Raw genomic sequence first — 14,820 nt, 5'->3', positions numbered from 1 at the left:
TTGTCACAGTCTCTCGTGCGCTTCTTCAATCTCTACTTTCCTCTCCCTCCCACTTGTACTACAGATGGTGCCTTCTTACCCTATGCCGTAGCAATCTGGTCACTGGGGAAATGGGGGTATGGAGAGGGGTGTACTCTAATTCCTTTAATCTTATTTCAAGGTCAAGTTACATTTTGGCCCCAAGCATACAGCCCCCTAACTTGAGCTCTGGATAGACCTCCTTTGGGACTCCCAATCCTGCTGAACCTCCCTGGCACTCTGTGCTCTTGCATATCTTCCACTCTGAGTCCAGCTCCAACATTCTGGCTATTTCTTCTTCCAGTGCTCTGTGACTTGCACAGTTGGCCCCAGAGGTCCCAGCCAGGAGTACCTGGGGAAGCATCAGAGGTATTGACAGCAACATTTCTGATCCATGGTCCGACTTGGCCTGATGAGGGCAGCTGTTAATGGCTCTCCAAGATATGCTACATCCTAATCCCCAGAACCTGGGAATGTTATTTTATTTAGAAAAGAGGTCTTTGCAGGTACAATGAAGTTAAGGATCTTGAGTTGAGAAGGTTTTCCTGGGTTATCTGAGTAAGCCCTAAATGTAATCACAAGCATCTTTATAAGACAGAAGCTGAAGGAGATTTGACTATAGACAGAAGACAAAGGGTATGATTGGGGAGGTAGGATTTGAGTGATGCAGCCACAAGCCAAGGAATGCCAGTGGCTACCAGGAGCTGAAAGAGTCAAGGACTGAGTTCTCCCCTTGACCCTCTGGGAGCAGTATGGCCCTATCAATACCTTGATTTCAGCTCAGTGATACTAATTTTTGGGCGCTTGGCATCCAGAACTGTGAGAGAGAATACATTTTTGTTGCTTTAAGACACCAAGTGTTATAGTGGCCAAAGGAAGATTTTTAGAAATGCAGATATCTTTGGAAGCTTACCCACAAGTGCAGGCTCAAGAAAGGAACCAAATCTCTAAATTTTCCCTGCTTTACGTTCTTTAGTTTTGATTGTTGCTATCTGTATACCTTGCCCTTTACCAAGGAACTGTTAGCCAGGACTCTTTCTATTAAATGTTACAGAAATCCTATTCAGGCCAGGTGTGGTGGCTTAGGCCTATAATCCCAGCTCTTTGGGAGGCCGAGGCAAAAGAATCACTTGAGCCCAGGAGTTTGAGACCAGCCTCAGCAACGTAGTGTCACTCCATCTGTATAAATAAAAAATAAATTCACTAGGTGTGGTGGCACACACCTGTAGTCCCAGGTACTTGAGAGGCTGAGGATCACTTGAGCCTAGGAGTTTGAGGCTGCAGTGAGCTGTGATTGTACCACTGTACTTTAGCCTGGGGACACAGCGAGATCCAGTGAAAAGAAATCCCACTCAAATTGGATTCAAACAAAAAAGGAACAGTCCCAGGAAGTTCAGTTTCAGGCATGGTTTGATCAAGTGGCTGAAACAGTGTCAGCAGTCTGATGTTTCTCTGTCTCTGATTCCCTCTCTTCCTCATCAGCCCCCTTCCTTCTGCATTGGCTCAGTTCTCAGTGAGACTTCTGCAAGGTGTCAACGTGACCATCAGCAGCTTCAGGCTTGCATCCTGTCATAGTAATACATCTTTCCCCAGTAATTCCAAAACCAAATTCCAGGTATCCAGCCCCAGATGGGTAATATGCCCCTTCGTGAACTAGTACTGTGGTTGGGGAGAGGGCACGTGCTAATTGGCCAGGCATGAGCCACTTGCTCCCGGAAACCTCGAGGGCTGAGAATGGGGTAAGGTGGTTCCACAGTAGAAAAATCAGGGTACTTCTTTCAGAAGCCAGGGTACGTATGGCCGCTGGGCAGGCCCACACAGCATACAGATGCTACGAGAGCCTGCTGTGCTTTGTAGGTCACAGACCCCCAGGGTGTGCTTGGAAATGCCAGATCATGCTGTGAGGCTTTCCCTCTGCCCCGGCCTCTGGCACGAGACTCCCACGTGTGAAAAGCAGACTCACAGTCCCTGCGTGTTGCGGAGCCCGGGAAATGAAGACGTCGATCCGGGAGGCCCCAGAAGGTGTAGGGGATTGAGTGAGGGAGGCAAGAAGCTGCAGCAGCCACCACCGCTGGGACCTCATGTTTACAAATCACATTATCAGAGCATCTTTGAACTTCTGTTGGCATTTACGTGACTAATGTTGGAGCTGGTGAGGGCCACATTGGGAAATGGAAAAGGGAAGTGGGGACGAGCGCTCGTGCTAAAATGGGGCTCTCTTTGGCAATGGCCTTTGGAGGAGGTGACTCACTAGGGGCATTGAGGCAACAAAGGAACTGCTGTGGCTGGATGAAAAAAAGACGCTTCCTCTGCCCCCCTCACCACCCGTGTAAGGGGAAGCCCATGACCTGAGTGTCTTGAAGGAAGCATTTGGTCAGGGAGGGTGACCCATGGTGGAGCCATACTAGATGGTGGTCAGGAACCTGCCTTGGTGAACAGGTTAGAGTGGAGGTGATGCATTAAGAGTTCCAGAGCCAGATGTGCAGGACTTAGCCCTCAGTGTCGTATCTTGTGAGCAGCATGACCTTGGACGAGATCCTCCCCCTGACACCCTGATCTCGGCACCGCCATTATTAGCTGTTTAAGTGTATGCACTCTGCCCCAGTTTGCCTGGGGCAAACTGCCGAACTCTTCGAACCTTGAATTCATTCTCTGGAATAAGCATAATCGTAGAACCTAGATGATTTGTCAGGGCTTTCCTGGAGCTGCTGCTTCCCTGCTTTGGAGCAGAGATGGTAGCTTTGGCAGAAAATGGTGGATCATTGCAACAGAGAAGTTAATTAAGAGGTTTCCTCAGCAGAGAGAGCAGGATGGCAGGGGCCCTCCTGTGGTGTAGGACATGGGGATGTCTTTGTGAGTATCACGCGCACGCGCGCACACACACACACACACAGACACACAAACGCGCACGTGCACACACACACATGTGCCAGGTGCCACCATGCCGTTGCCTATTATTTTGATGGAGGTAGGCAGGAGCAGGGACTCCTTTTGCAAGAATGACAAAGAAGAGGCATTAGCAAGTTCTGCCTGTCTGTTCCTCTGGGGGAAACCCCGTGAAACCACCACAGAGCCACTCAGCTTTCCTTTCTTGGCACACTCTGGGAAACCCAGCCCGCAGGCAAGTGGGAGCACAGAGCGAGGCAAGGGTTGCCTTTGCTGGGGGGAGGGGTCCATCCTACTGTGTGCCCCCTGATGTCTGCACAGTGTGGATGGAGCTCCCTGGACATCCCCACCTTCCCCTGGGCTGCCCCAAGTACTGCAGGCCTCACCCACGTGGTGCAGGACTGCTCGGCTACCCACAGGATCCTGGGGGGTGAGAGGGCATTTGCGGTGGGAGCTGAGATCTGCAGGGTCATTAGGAATTAGCGTCAGCTAATGGTGGCTCAGCACTCCTGGGGGAGAGAAGAAAGGAAAGGGAGAGAATAGGGATGTGAGCAGCCCTGATTTGCTGGTTCAGGGATTTCTGAGACCAAAAAGCAACCCACCAGCAAAGCAGAATTAGCTGTGTTATTTAAAGTTATTCACATCAGGATATTTAAATGATCTGTGCCCACTGTGTTCGTGTGGTTTCTATGGGCAAGATGCATTTTATGTTTTTAAAGTTTGTTTAACTTTTCTCTATATCCATGGAGAATCGTTGGAAGATCAAATGATATCCTGATCAGTTGTAGAATTTATTTTATTTTATTTATGAGACAGAGTTTCACTCTGTCACCCAGGCTGGAGTGCAGTGACGCAATCTCGGCTCGCTGCAACCTCCACCTCCCAGGTTCAAGTGATTCTCATGTCTCAGCCTCCTGAGATTACACGTGTAACCTGAGATTACACGTGTGCACCACCTTGCGCAGCTAATTTGTGTATTTTTAGTAGAGACGAGGTTTCGCCACGTTGGCCAGGCTGGTCTTGAACTCCTGACCTCAAGTGATCCACCCGCCTTGGCCTCCCAAAGTGCTGGGATTACAAGCATGAACCATTGTGCCCGGCCTAGAATTTACTTTAAAGTAATTACCAGAATGGTAAATACTCCTCCTTCTTGTAGGTCAGAACTTGTCTGTGATCTCTAAAAGTCCTGAGCTTGATCCCTCCGTGGACATGCACCTGGGTCGGGGGCACTGGGAACCAACTGAAGCCTGGTCAGTGTGTCTTGTACCAGGGTTTTCGGCCGTGTTGCTGTTGACATTTTGGGCTGGATGATTGTTTTGTTGTGGGCGGTGGTCCTGTGCATTGTTGAGTGTTTAGCAGCATCCTTGGCCAGTAAATGTCACCAAATATTGCCCCATTGGCCCCTGGGGGCAAAAGTGCCCCTGGTTCAGAAACACAGGCTACACATGGAGTGCCATATTGTTCCCCTAGAAACCGGGAGAGGAAGGAGTTCCTCTGTTCTGGGCTGAGAGGGAGGCTGGGAGTGGGAACGCCCAGCACAGTTCGCTGTGGGAGAAATGAACCAGGGGCCTGAAAGGGGGTGGGTGCCACAGCTGCCCCCTCCCACAGCTTCCCCCCAGAGGCTCCAGAGCTGTCACACTGTCGTTAACGACACAGCATTCCTGTCAGTGCTTGTGTGCATCTTTGGATGAAACTAGAAAAGAAGCTGAACTATCTTCAACTGTGCCATAAAAGAGGATATAAAAAAACTCAATAAAACACGAAAATGTCAGCCGAAGCAGGATTGCTCGCTGGGGCCTTGGCAAGGAGGGGCAGACAGCAGGCTGGACGCCCCTGGCGCTGTTTGTGGGAGTCGTGGGTGGGGAAGAGAGACTGGGAGAGCCCAGCCCATGCTGGGGGCCACCAAGCCTGGGCTCTGGGCCAAACACACAGCCCCCTGGTTTCTTGAGCCCAACCCCAATGCTGTAATTCTGTTTATTTTGCTGAATATGAAATCCATATGGTTCTGATTTCTTCCTTGTAATCCGTCATCTCTGTGTGGCTTCGGAGCCAGCAACCATGCAAAGTGGCTTTGAAGTTGTTGTTCTGGGTAAGTAGGAAGTTGTGTTCTTCCAGGGTTCAGTGGGGCAACCATGAGGTTTGCATTTGGTTTGGGAACTGCTCCACGAGAGGGAAGCAGATTGGCACAGTCGGTTTTGGTCCTGGCTTAGGAGCTTGGGCTGGGTCAGAAGGGAGACCATTTACAGAGCCTTCGGTGGATTTGCACAGCCAAGGCCCCTCTCTGGCCCTCAGCTTAGGTCAGAGGTACTCTTGGTTCTAGGTGTCTCTTTGGAAACAACAGGTGTCTCTGCAGGGAGCTAATGCACTCACTCAGTCTCTCCCACCTCCGTCATGACAACCCGTAAATGTGTCCAAGACTTGCCAGATGTCCTCGGTGGGGGACAAAGTCGCCCCTGGTTCAGAAACAGAGTCTACATGTGGGATTGAGGGCCACATGGTAAATGTATGTTTAATGTTACAGGAAACTGCCACACTGCCCTGCAGAAGGACCATACCATTTTGTGTTCCCACGAGCAAAGTGTGAGAATTCCAGTTGCTCTGCATCCTTGCTGGCACTTGGTATTGTCAGTCTTTTTAATTTCAGTCTTTCTGGATCACACTTGATTTTGACATATATGAATGAGCCCCAGAAATGTCCAAGATTTGTTCAAGGCCCCTAGCCTTGTTAGGAGCTCCTTGAAGACCAGAATCTAGACATTCTGTCTTGGGGACTGCGGGCTTTCTGGGTGGTGGCCAGGTGTACAGAATGAAAGTGACAGGGTTATTCCATGTGCCAGACCTGGGAATCAGTAGCTTCTGTCTGGCCCTGGGGCTTCAGCAATATCCAAGAGGAATGTATAAAAAGGAGGTGGTGGTAGCAGGGAAACGTTGCACATCCCGGAGTCATGAGGTTGAAGACCCTACCTGCACTGTTGCTCCCTCCGCCCACTTCCGGCTCATTTTAAGCTGGAAGCTCAGAGAGGTACAGAAGCCTGCCCAGTGTCACTTGGCTAGCTGGTGGCATCTCGACTCTTCGTTATGGCAGGCAGTGGCAGAAGGCCAGCCTTGTTTCCAGAAGCATCCTTACTAATGCACCAGAGCTGCTTCTCCTTGGCGCTTTAAGGAGTAGAGTTTTTGCAAATTGCTCTGCCTGGTTGGATCATCACACTCCCTCAGTGTCTTGGCCTCGGGTCCACTCCAGACCGGAAGGAGCATGTGCAGGGGATGACGGCTGTAGCTGAAAGCAGAGTGGGTGACCTAATGGGGAGGTGGAGGTTCATCAGGACCAGGCACTTCTCCAGGGGCATCCCACCCACCCTCAGGGGGAAGGGGCCCAGCTGCCCTGGAAGGCTGTGGACATGCTTTCCCGATTGCAGAATACTTCTCTTTCATTTTGAATATCATTTGTTTGGTTGCCACGGCAACGTCAAGTCTCTATTTTAATGCTAACCTGCGTGGCTGCAACTTTCTATATATAAATGCTGCTTTGCACAGTGAATTAGTCGATGCCACGGGGAAGCAGCGGATGTGGGGATGGTGGCAGAAAATGACCAGCGTGTCAGATTTGCATAAGGACACACCACGAGGCTGAGGTGAGTTGGAACCAGGGCTCTGCTGGTTATCTTTGATGCAGATGCTCGAAGCTAATTGGACCAGGTTGAGTGCGAGTCAGCCGCCACTCCTGCAGGAGGAGAAATCTTCCTTGGATGACCTCTTGCTTGGCTAGGGTTTGGCTCTGCTTTGGGGGGATTTGAGGGATTCTTCTGTCTTCCCGTGTATCAGTCCTTCTCATGTATCCAGTGAGTCTGGGTTGCACTGTGACCCAAGGGTCTAGAAAGAAGAGAAAGCCACTTGGGCAGGGGACGTATCTGAGATGAGCTCTGTGGGAAGTGAGTTTTTCTTGATTTCCTGGGATTTACCTCAGTTTCCTGTTTTGGATCTTCTCCTCCGTTTGCCTTTTCTTAAATTCCCCAGTGTAGCGAGATTTTGTAGAGGCCACGTGGTTCCAAGTAGCATGATAGAGTTCTCAGGAGAAGCCTAAAAAGGTCCTTGGGAACCAGCAGATACAGCTCCCTCAGGTTCTAGATGAGGGAGATGCTCAGAGAGGTGACACGCTGTGCGAGACGTCACACAGCCGCTCTGGGGAAAGTGGGATGGGAAACCAGGCCCACACCGGTCTTCTGACTTACTCATGCATGCCACATTTGTGTGCATTCTGTCATGGGACTAGGCAGCGTGTGGGTGTACACAACAGTGAAAGGGGTACAGCGCGGACAGCACGCCCGGATGTTCCTTTCTGGTTTTGCAAGCCGGAGACGTGTAATGAACACAGGATTGTATAACTTGATCTGGATCGGCTTCTGGAAAGAGCACGGAAGTTTGAATCTACAAAACTTGGATTTGGGTGGATTCAGCCACTTTCTACCTGTGTGACTGTTTTGTCAACTTTTCTGAGGCTCCATTTCCCCACCTGACCTCAAGATGTGCTAAATATCTTCCCCTGGCATTGCAATGAGTCAGTGTTACAGCCAGTGTGAACCTATTGAGAACTGTGATAGGGGTGTGATGTGTCTGAGAGCAGAGTGTATTGCAAACTATAAGGCATCCCACCATAGCGGGCCACATCTCTGTTCTCCTGAGGCTGGGAGAGGATGGCACCGGTATCAGAACACTGGTCCAGCCAGAGGAGTTGGTCTGAAGATGGAGTTCTTCAGACAGCTCCTCTGATCAGTATGGTGTGAAATGTAGTACAATTTTATTGCTGTCAGAATATGTCATTTCGGGCTTCTCCTATAACATCAAACATTTGACAGTTTTTTTTTTTTTTTTTTTTTGAGACGGAGTCTCGCTCTGTAGCCCAGGCTGGAGTGCAGTGGCGAGATTTCGGCTCATTGCAAGCTCCGCCTCCGGGTTCACGCCATTCTCCTGCATCAGCCTCCCAAGTAGCTAGGACTACAGGCGCCCGCCACCACACCCGGCTAATTTTTTGTATTTTTAGTAGAGACGGGGTTTCACCATGTTAGCCAGGATGGTCTCAATCTCCTGACCTTGTGATCCGCTCACCTCGGCCTCCGAAAGTGCTGGAATTACAGGTGTGAGCCACTGCGCCCAGCCCATTTGACAGATATTTTAAGTGTTGGAGCCAAAGACTCAGACCTTGTTCTTTTATTTATGTATTTATTTATTTATTTATTTTTATTTTTTATTTATTTATTTTTTCCAGAGTCAGAGTCTCACTCTGTTCCCCAGCCTGAAGTGCAGTGGCATGCTCATAGTTCATTGCAGCCTCGAATTTCTGGGCTCAAGCGATCCTCCCACCTCGGCCTCCTGAGTAGCTGGGACTACAGGTGTGCATGATCATGCCTGGCTAATTTTAAAAGTTTTTGTAGAGACAGGCTATCACTATGTTGCCCAGGCTGGTTTCAAACTCCTAGGCTCAAGCAATCTTCCCAACTCAGCCCCTCAAGTAACTGGGACTGCAGGCATGCACCACCATGCCTGGCTAATGTTTAAATTCTTTGTAGTGATGGGGTCTCACTATGTTGCCCAGACTGGTCTCAAACTCCTTAACTCAAGCGATCTCAAAGTGCTGGGATTATAGGTATCACCCACTGCACCCGGACATTGGACCCTGTTCTAGAAAAGAGAAAAATTATATGACTATCATCTAAGTGCCCAGGAATGATATACAGTCTGCAGGGGCTGGGAGATTCAGAATTGAGGATAATTCACTTCTCCCTGGCGGGTCAAAGAAAGTGTCATGAAGGAATCCTTTATAGGGGTTGTTGATTGAGATGGATTTAAAAAAAGAGATTCTAAAAATGGAGATTGGGACCAGGTAAAGCATTGTTTTCCAAACCATACATCATGAGTCACACAGTGCAAGCAATCAGTGTCAACCCGCACAAAAACCAGAGCAGAAAAATATCAGCACGTTACGTGTGGCAAGGGCAAGCATTGTTCCATGAAACTTTTGCTTTGTTTTTGTATATTGAGTTGTGAAGTAAAATGTGTTTTTTATTGTGAACCAGACTTTGAAAATAAAGTTTGAAAACTGCTGGCCTCCAGCGGTGGCTGAATGGGCCTGGACTGTCTCCGGGAGGTGGCTGCCGATTTCCTTGTGGGGGAAAACCTGGCCAACCTGGAAAGGGGGAGGGGATGGGTTTTCAGTGGAGTGGGTATCAGGATGCAACGTCATTTTGGGAAGCTGATGTGCAGTGCGGTACAGACAGGGACGAACAAGCCAGTTGGAAAGCGGGAAGTCTGGGAACGGGGAGGTGGCCAGGGCCTGAGGTCCGCCAGGGGACAGCTCCTGTGGGCAGAGTGAGGATGCTTATGGCCACATCACTGTGCATTCTTCCCAGCGGCCCCAGAGCACTCGTTCCTACTCTACCTATCTCTGCAGGTTTGGGTACTTCACACCTCCCACGAGGCGTGGATCCAGCCTTGCTTCCCACCATGCCCCACGTTCCCAGGTGCTAGCTTCCAGTGCTTGGGTTTGCTACCCATGGGCATCTCTCTGCTCACCACGATGGCTGTGTCATTTCGCATTCAGACCCGAGGATGTGCACCTATCCTACCCCAGGCCACTGTGCCTGGCTGGCTTCCTCCTCCGTTCCCAAATTGCTGCTCTTCTATCAGCCTGCTTGATGTGTGGCGTCGCCCCTGACTGCTTTCTCCTGGTGGTGTTTGCCTCATTCCTTAACCTGTTTCAGCTTCCTTATGCACCTCCTCCACTTCCAAACCTTCTCGGCTGATGAGCTGCTCCTTTCCAGAGACTGAGTAGGACAGGCTTTCCAGGGTCCCTTCTGCCTCAGGAATCTTGTCTTGTGCTTCCTTTCCAAAGAAGGTTAGGCCCAGGCTCAGGGAGCCCAGTTCTCGGGTGGGTGGGAGCGGGCCACACATTTGCAGCCCTTGGAAGGGGGTCACAGATCCCCTGGAAGCGGGCATGCAGCTGCACCCACCAGTGTAAGAGGTCCTGGCTAAAAGGATGTGTGGTGTGGAGCAGACGTGCTGATTGGTACTTTAGTCTAAGGTGGGTGGTATTCAATTCGTTAGAACCAGGGAACTCCCTCTTCAAACGACTGCTTATAAAGGTCCCCAACAGTTACAGTCAGGGGTTGCACACTGGTAGCCAGTATGCAAAATCAAATGCAGACTCATGGGGGGTTTTTTGGTGGTGGTTTTGTTTTTGGTTGCCCATGGTTTCATTTAAAAATGTTTTAGTTGGTTGCCAACATCTTAAAATCTGCAGGTTTTACATTAAAAATCCAGATTTCCAGCTTCTCTTGCAAAAACGAGACGCTCTAGCAACACCGAGCCTGCCGCCCTGCTTGGCAACAATATGCTGATGATAAGTAGTGGGTTTCCAATTTGCGCAGTCCCCACCCATCTCTGCTGTTACCAGCGCTAAGGCCAATAGTGGAACAGTTGCCATTATTCATTTCATTTAGATTCCTTTTCTTATGGTTAGGGAAAGCAGGAAATATTCCCTGCACCCATGTGTATGAAACGAAGGAAAGTAAGAGGGCCATGCTTTTCAAAAAAAAAGTTAAAAGAGTCTCTTTCTGAAAGTGAATTTGTGTTTCCTAAAGATTAATCTTCTAGGTCCAGAGGTCGATTTAGAACAGACCGTCTTTGTTTTTCTCTTGAAACCAGTGATTCTCAAAGTGGAGTGCCTACGTGTGCAGCAGCTGCATCAGTTGGGGGCTTGTGAGAAATTCAGATAGTTGGATGGTACCCAGACCTACGGATCCAGAAGCTTGGAGGGTGGGCCTGGCAGACTGTGTCCTAACAGCCGTTCTGACGCATGCTGAAGCTTGAGAATCACCACTCTGATGCTCGGGGGATGGATAGGAAGCCAGCACCTGTTATTGTCACTTTCTCCTCTCCTTTTAAGACCCATGGGGGAGAGAGGTGAGGCTCCCTAGCCAAAGAAGAGTTAAGGATCTCACTGCTGTGCCCCTCCAGGCAGAGTCAGTACCTGCGGAGAGGGCTGGAGGAGTTCTTCCAGATTCTGAGATCTCAGCAAATCTCAGTCCCGTTTTTTCTAGACGATTCAGCACTTGCATCTGTGGGCTCCACAGATGCCACATTGATGAAGAGTCCTGGTGCCTTCAACTGTTCTGGAGAGATGGTTCCTGGGCTCCCTTCCCATGGGGCCGGTGGTGTGTGACCCTACAAACAAGGGCTTCTCCAGGATGACCAAGTATTCAGGCGCTGGGGGTCCTTGGGTGAAAATATACCAGTTCTTTAAAATCATATCAGCAAGAGCCAGCCACATATGTACATTTCAGATCTAGCATTGGTAACTCAGACTGCTGTTTTCATAGAAGATCACTTGGCCTCCTTCAGCTTTCTCTCTGTCTAATGGCTTTAGTTACTTTAGTGGACAAGTGCACGTGAGTCAAGAAACCACGTCTTTTCCAAATGTATTTACTTGGAGGGCCCCAGGCCCGCGAAGCCGTTGATGATCTTTTCCCCTTGATCCATTTTATTCATTTGTGGTTTGGGGACCCCTGAGAGCATTTAAGTAGCCCAGACCCCTCCTAGGGTAAAATAGATAAATGTGTGGGCAGTGCTTTTGTCTCTGCCTTCTCGTTTCCCTCTCTTCCCCCGCCTTGCTGCCTGGATGACCCCGGGAAAGTAAGAAACCCACTTTCTAGGTGAGCTGAAGACCCTACTCAGAGACCAGGAAGAACTCCATCTAGCCAATGTGTGTTTACTGTGTACATTTTCTGTGCCTGGGGATGGATTTGAGCGTGACACTATTGTTGTTCTCAAGGAGCTCCCATGAGTAAGGGATGAAGGCCACTCATCTCAGGCCACCCAAAGGAGAGCCGCTGTGGGGGTGAGGTGTGGCTGTGCACAGGGGAGGAGAAGCTGGGCATGGGCAGGGGCTAAATTGCCCAGGAGAAAGCCCCAAACTGAGGAGCCTGGCCCACTAGACAGAGCAAGGTGGTTCCCCTTCTGGGCTGGAGAGTTGAACCCAGGCTCCCAGAATTCAGCCTACACGAGAGGGGCTTTCTGTTGCCTGAGCATGAGTGCGTCAGGGTGAGGACGGAGCCTCTGGCAGCCTGTGCTGCTTGCTTTGCGTGGGTGGGCAGGGGGTGCCTTCTGGGGCTCCCAGCTCTGCCAGCTGAAAAACAAAACTCACAGCTACGCAGCGTGTGGCACTCAGTTGGCATCCTTCTAGGGTGTCATTTCACTCGAGGGTGCTGGTCACGGCTCTTTGCTGTGGAGATGCTTCTCTTGGTAGTTTCCTACCTGCCCTCTTAGACCTGTTTCTCCCGGCTGGGACCCCTCCCACCAGTTAATGAGGCTCCTCACTGGCAATCTGCTGTTACCTTCTACCTGATTATCAATTTGACAGTTGATGATCAAGGCCTTGGCAGGTCATGGCTTCGACTGTAACTTCCACCCTGGAGTATTTGCCTTTGGATATCGTATTCCTAGACGCTGCAGAGGAGCCTCAGGTATGATGGGAAAGTGTTTTGGGAGCTGCCTTTTGCAGTTCTCGGTCAGGGACCATGTTTGTTTCTGGGGCTTGTTTTCATTTCAGCCCATCAGCTTTCTATGATTGTAGATGGAGGAATCGGGGGACAGTGTGGGGTGAGATGGAATTAGCACCAGTCTTGGAGACAGACCACTGGGTTCAGGCTAGCCTGATTATAAAATGAAAATAAATACTTCCCTCCCAGGGTTTTTATAAGGGTCAGATAAACTACTGTATGTCAAGTTACTGGTCCACAGTAGTCCTTTAGCTACTAAAAACAACAAAAAGATAAGATCTAATGGAGAGATAAAGGCAGTGAATGTGATTTGGGGGATATCCAATGCTGGGGAAAAAGGGAAACTTAACCCGTTTTTCCGGCCTGTTATCTAGCCTGTCTCATTGGGAGCTTGAGCAATCCATCTGGAGTACGATATTTTCTTGCAGTGTCCTTGCGCATGGCAAGAGTGTTCAAATGAAGGCATGTGCAGCCATTTTCGGAAGTTTGCCAGGGTCTTGCACTGGTTTGTTTGCAGTTCTTGGTCAAGGACCATGTTTGTTTCTGGATCTTGTTTTCATTTACCCCAGCAGCTTTGTATGGTTGTAGCCCTCGTGGACTTGCGTGTGTTCTCCGCCCTGTGAGTTTTACTGGCAGGTCTCCTTCAGCTTTCTGTCTGTCTAATGGCTTTAGTTACTTTAGGGGACAGTCCATGCGAGCCAAGAAACCACGTCTTTTCCAAATGTATTTACTTGGAGGGCTCTAGGCCCGCGAAGCCATTGATGAGAACCTATTCTGATGCTTCTTTGAATTCTAGTCTCGTCATTCACGTGCTCTTTCTGTTGTTCCTTCAGTCAGCTCAGTCTATGACAGAATGGTTAGAAGGTGTCATTCTGGAGAGTTTAGCCGTGCTGTTGGGAAAGTCTGGGCAACATGAGTGACTCAGCGTTGGTGACCTCAGTTGGTGGCTTTTCTCAAGAGGATGGGAAAGTATGGGACGAAGCTAATATGTACCCACCGTTGTTTCTACTGTCTTATTAAGTCCCCGCAAAAATTCAATGAAGTAGGTGGTGGCCTCTGTGTTTTCCTATGTGGGAAAGAAAAAAGATGAGGTTTGTAGAGGTGAAGTGACTTGGCCAAGGTTATATGGCTGAGAAGCTGTGGAACCTGCATTTGAGCTTCCTCTCTGCTTGGCTGAAGGGCAGAAGCTGGGTTTAGGGGTAAGCACGTGGATGTCTGTGGTCAACTGAGTGGTTTGCGGGGCATATATCTTCTGTTCTTAGCCCCGCCCACACCCCAGTGCAACAAGACATACCTTCTTTTGAGAATCTCTGTAGCAGAATGGAAGTTTTGGTTTCTAGAAGCTGCTGGAGTCTTCCAGGCCCCCTTGTTTGAATGGAGCTTTGCATCTCAATGATGTAGGGGAAAAAAAATTAGGCAGAAGAGGATTTGCCAAAAGGGAAAGTCAAGAGGGCTTATGACTTCACCCCTCTTGTATACACAGATGTTTCCTCCCTGGGCCCTTCCTTTCATGGGGTCTGCCTGGCTGCTAACAGACGGGAAGTAGCTTGTGCTTGAGCAGAAGAGAGCTGGGCCTGATGGAGGGGGTCACCTTTCCCAGCAGTGTGGAGGTCAGCTTGGGGAGTGGTCCTGAATGGGGCCTTGGTTCTGCTGTGCCGTCTGACCATGTGCTAGCCCTCTAGTCATGGGGGTGACATCTGCACCCAGGCTTAGGGTGGGCAGAGGGCAAGGAGAGGACTCTGTGTGGTTACTGGGGAGACTCAGTGTCCAAGCTCTGTCTCCAGGCCTCAGTTTGCCCATCTGTAAAATGGTGAGATGTGATTGGATGATTACTAAGGTGCCTTCTGTCTCTAATTTTTGTGTTAGCCTTGCATTGGTTGAGAAAGTCATTTTGTCTTTGAGAGATAATACAATAAACCCTACCTGATAAATAGTGGTCATTTTAGGGGATGTCAAATGTGATGGGATATGTCAAGGAGGGTTTTATTGGACTTGTTTAAATATTTTTAGTAAGGTGATATTCATGTACTAGCTGATAATAGAAAATAAGCTTAGAATTTTAAAAAGGTATTAAAATTAATATGCTAATTATAGAAAACATGGAAAATATAGAAAAACAGAAATAAGAAAATGATTAGGGGCATTCTTTTTTATGCTGTGTATATTTTTCTCCACAATTGGGATCATATAGTGTATTTGGGATTGTATATGATGATTTGCTGATTGTAAAAGTAATTTCAGGCTGGGCGCGGTGGCTCATGCCTATAATCCCAGCACTTTGGGAGGCCGAGGCAGGCGGATCACAAGGTCAGGAGATCGAGACCATCCCGGCTAACATGGTGAAACCCCGTCTCTACTAAAAATA

At 49.3% G+C, this 14,820-nt stretch overlaps 1 protein-coding gene across 5 annotated transcripts in view; it reads left to right on the top strand.

Annotated features, from left to right (window-relative positions):
* The window catches only part of GAS7 (growth arrest specific 7), a 281,536-nt gene that overhangs the window by 135,125 nt on the left and 131,591 nt on the right, over positions 1-14,820 (top strand). Inside the window, exon 1 of one of the 5 annotated variants that reach the window (XM_054535442.2) lies at positions 13,636-13,654. The exons of 3 other annotated variants lie outside the window; for them this stretch is intronic. The gene's annotated coding sequence lies outside the window, so the exon portion shown is untranslated. Of the gene's footprint in view, positions 1-13,635; positions 13,655-14,045; positions 14,066-14,820 lie in introns of those variants that run through there. One more of the 5 variants, XM_063718018.1, reaches the window with a different exon arrangement.

Source organism: Pongo abelii, chromosome 19, assembly GCF_028885655.2.
Source record: "Pongo abelii isolate AG06213 chromosome 19, NHGRI_mPonAbe1-v2.0_pri, whole genome shotgun sequence".
Classification (NCBI taxonomy): Eukaryota; Metazoa; Chordata; class Mammalia; order Primates; family Hominidae; genus Pongo; species Pongo abelii.
Note: the sequence above shows the minus strand (reverse complement) of the source record. Positions and strands in the feature narration are given on the sequence as shown.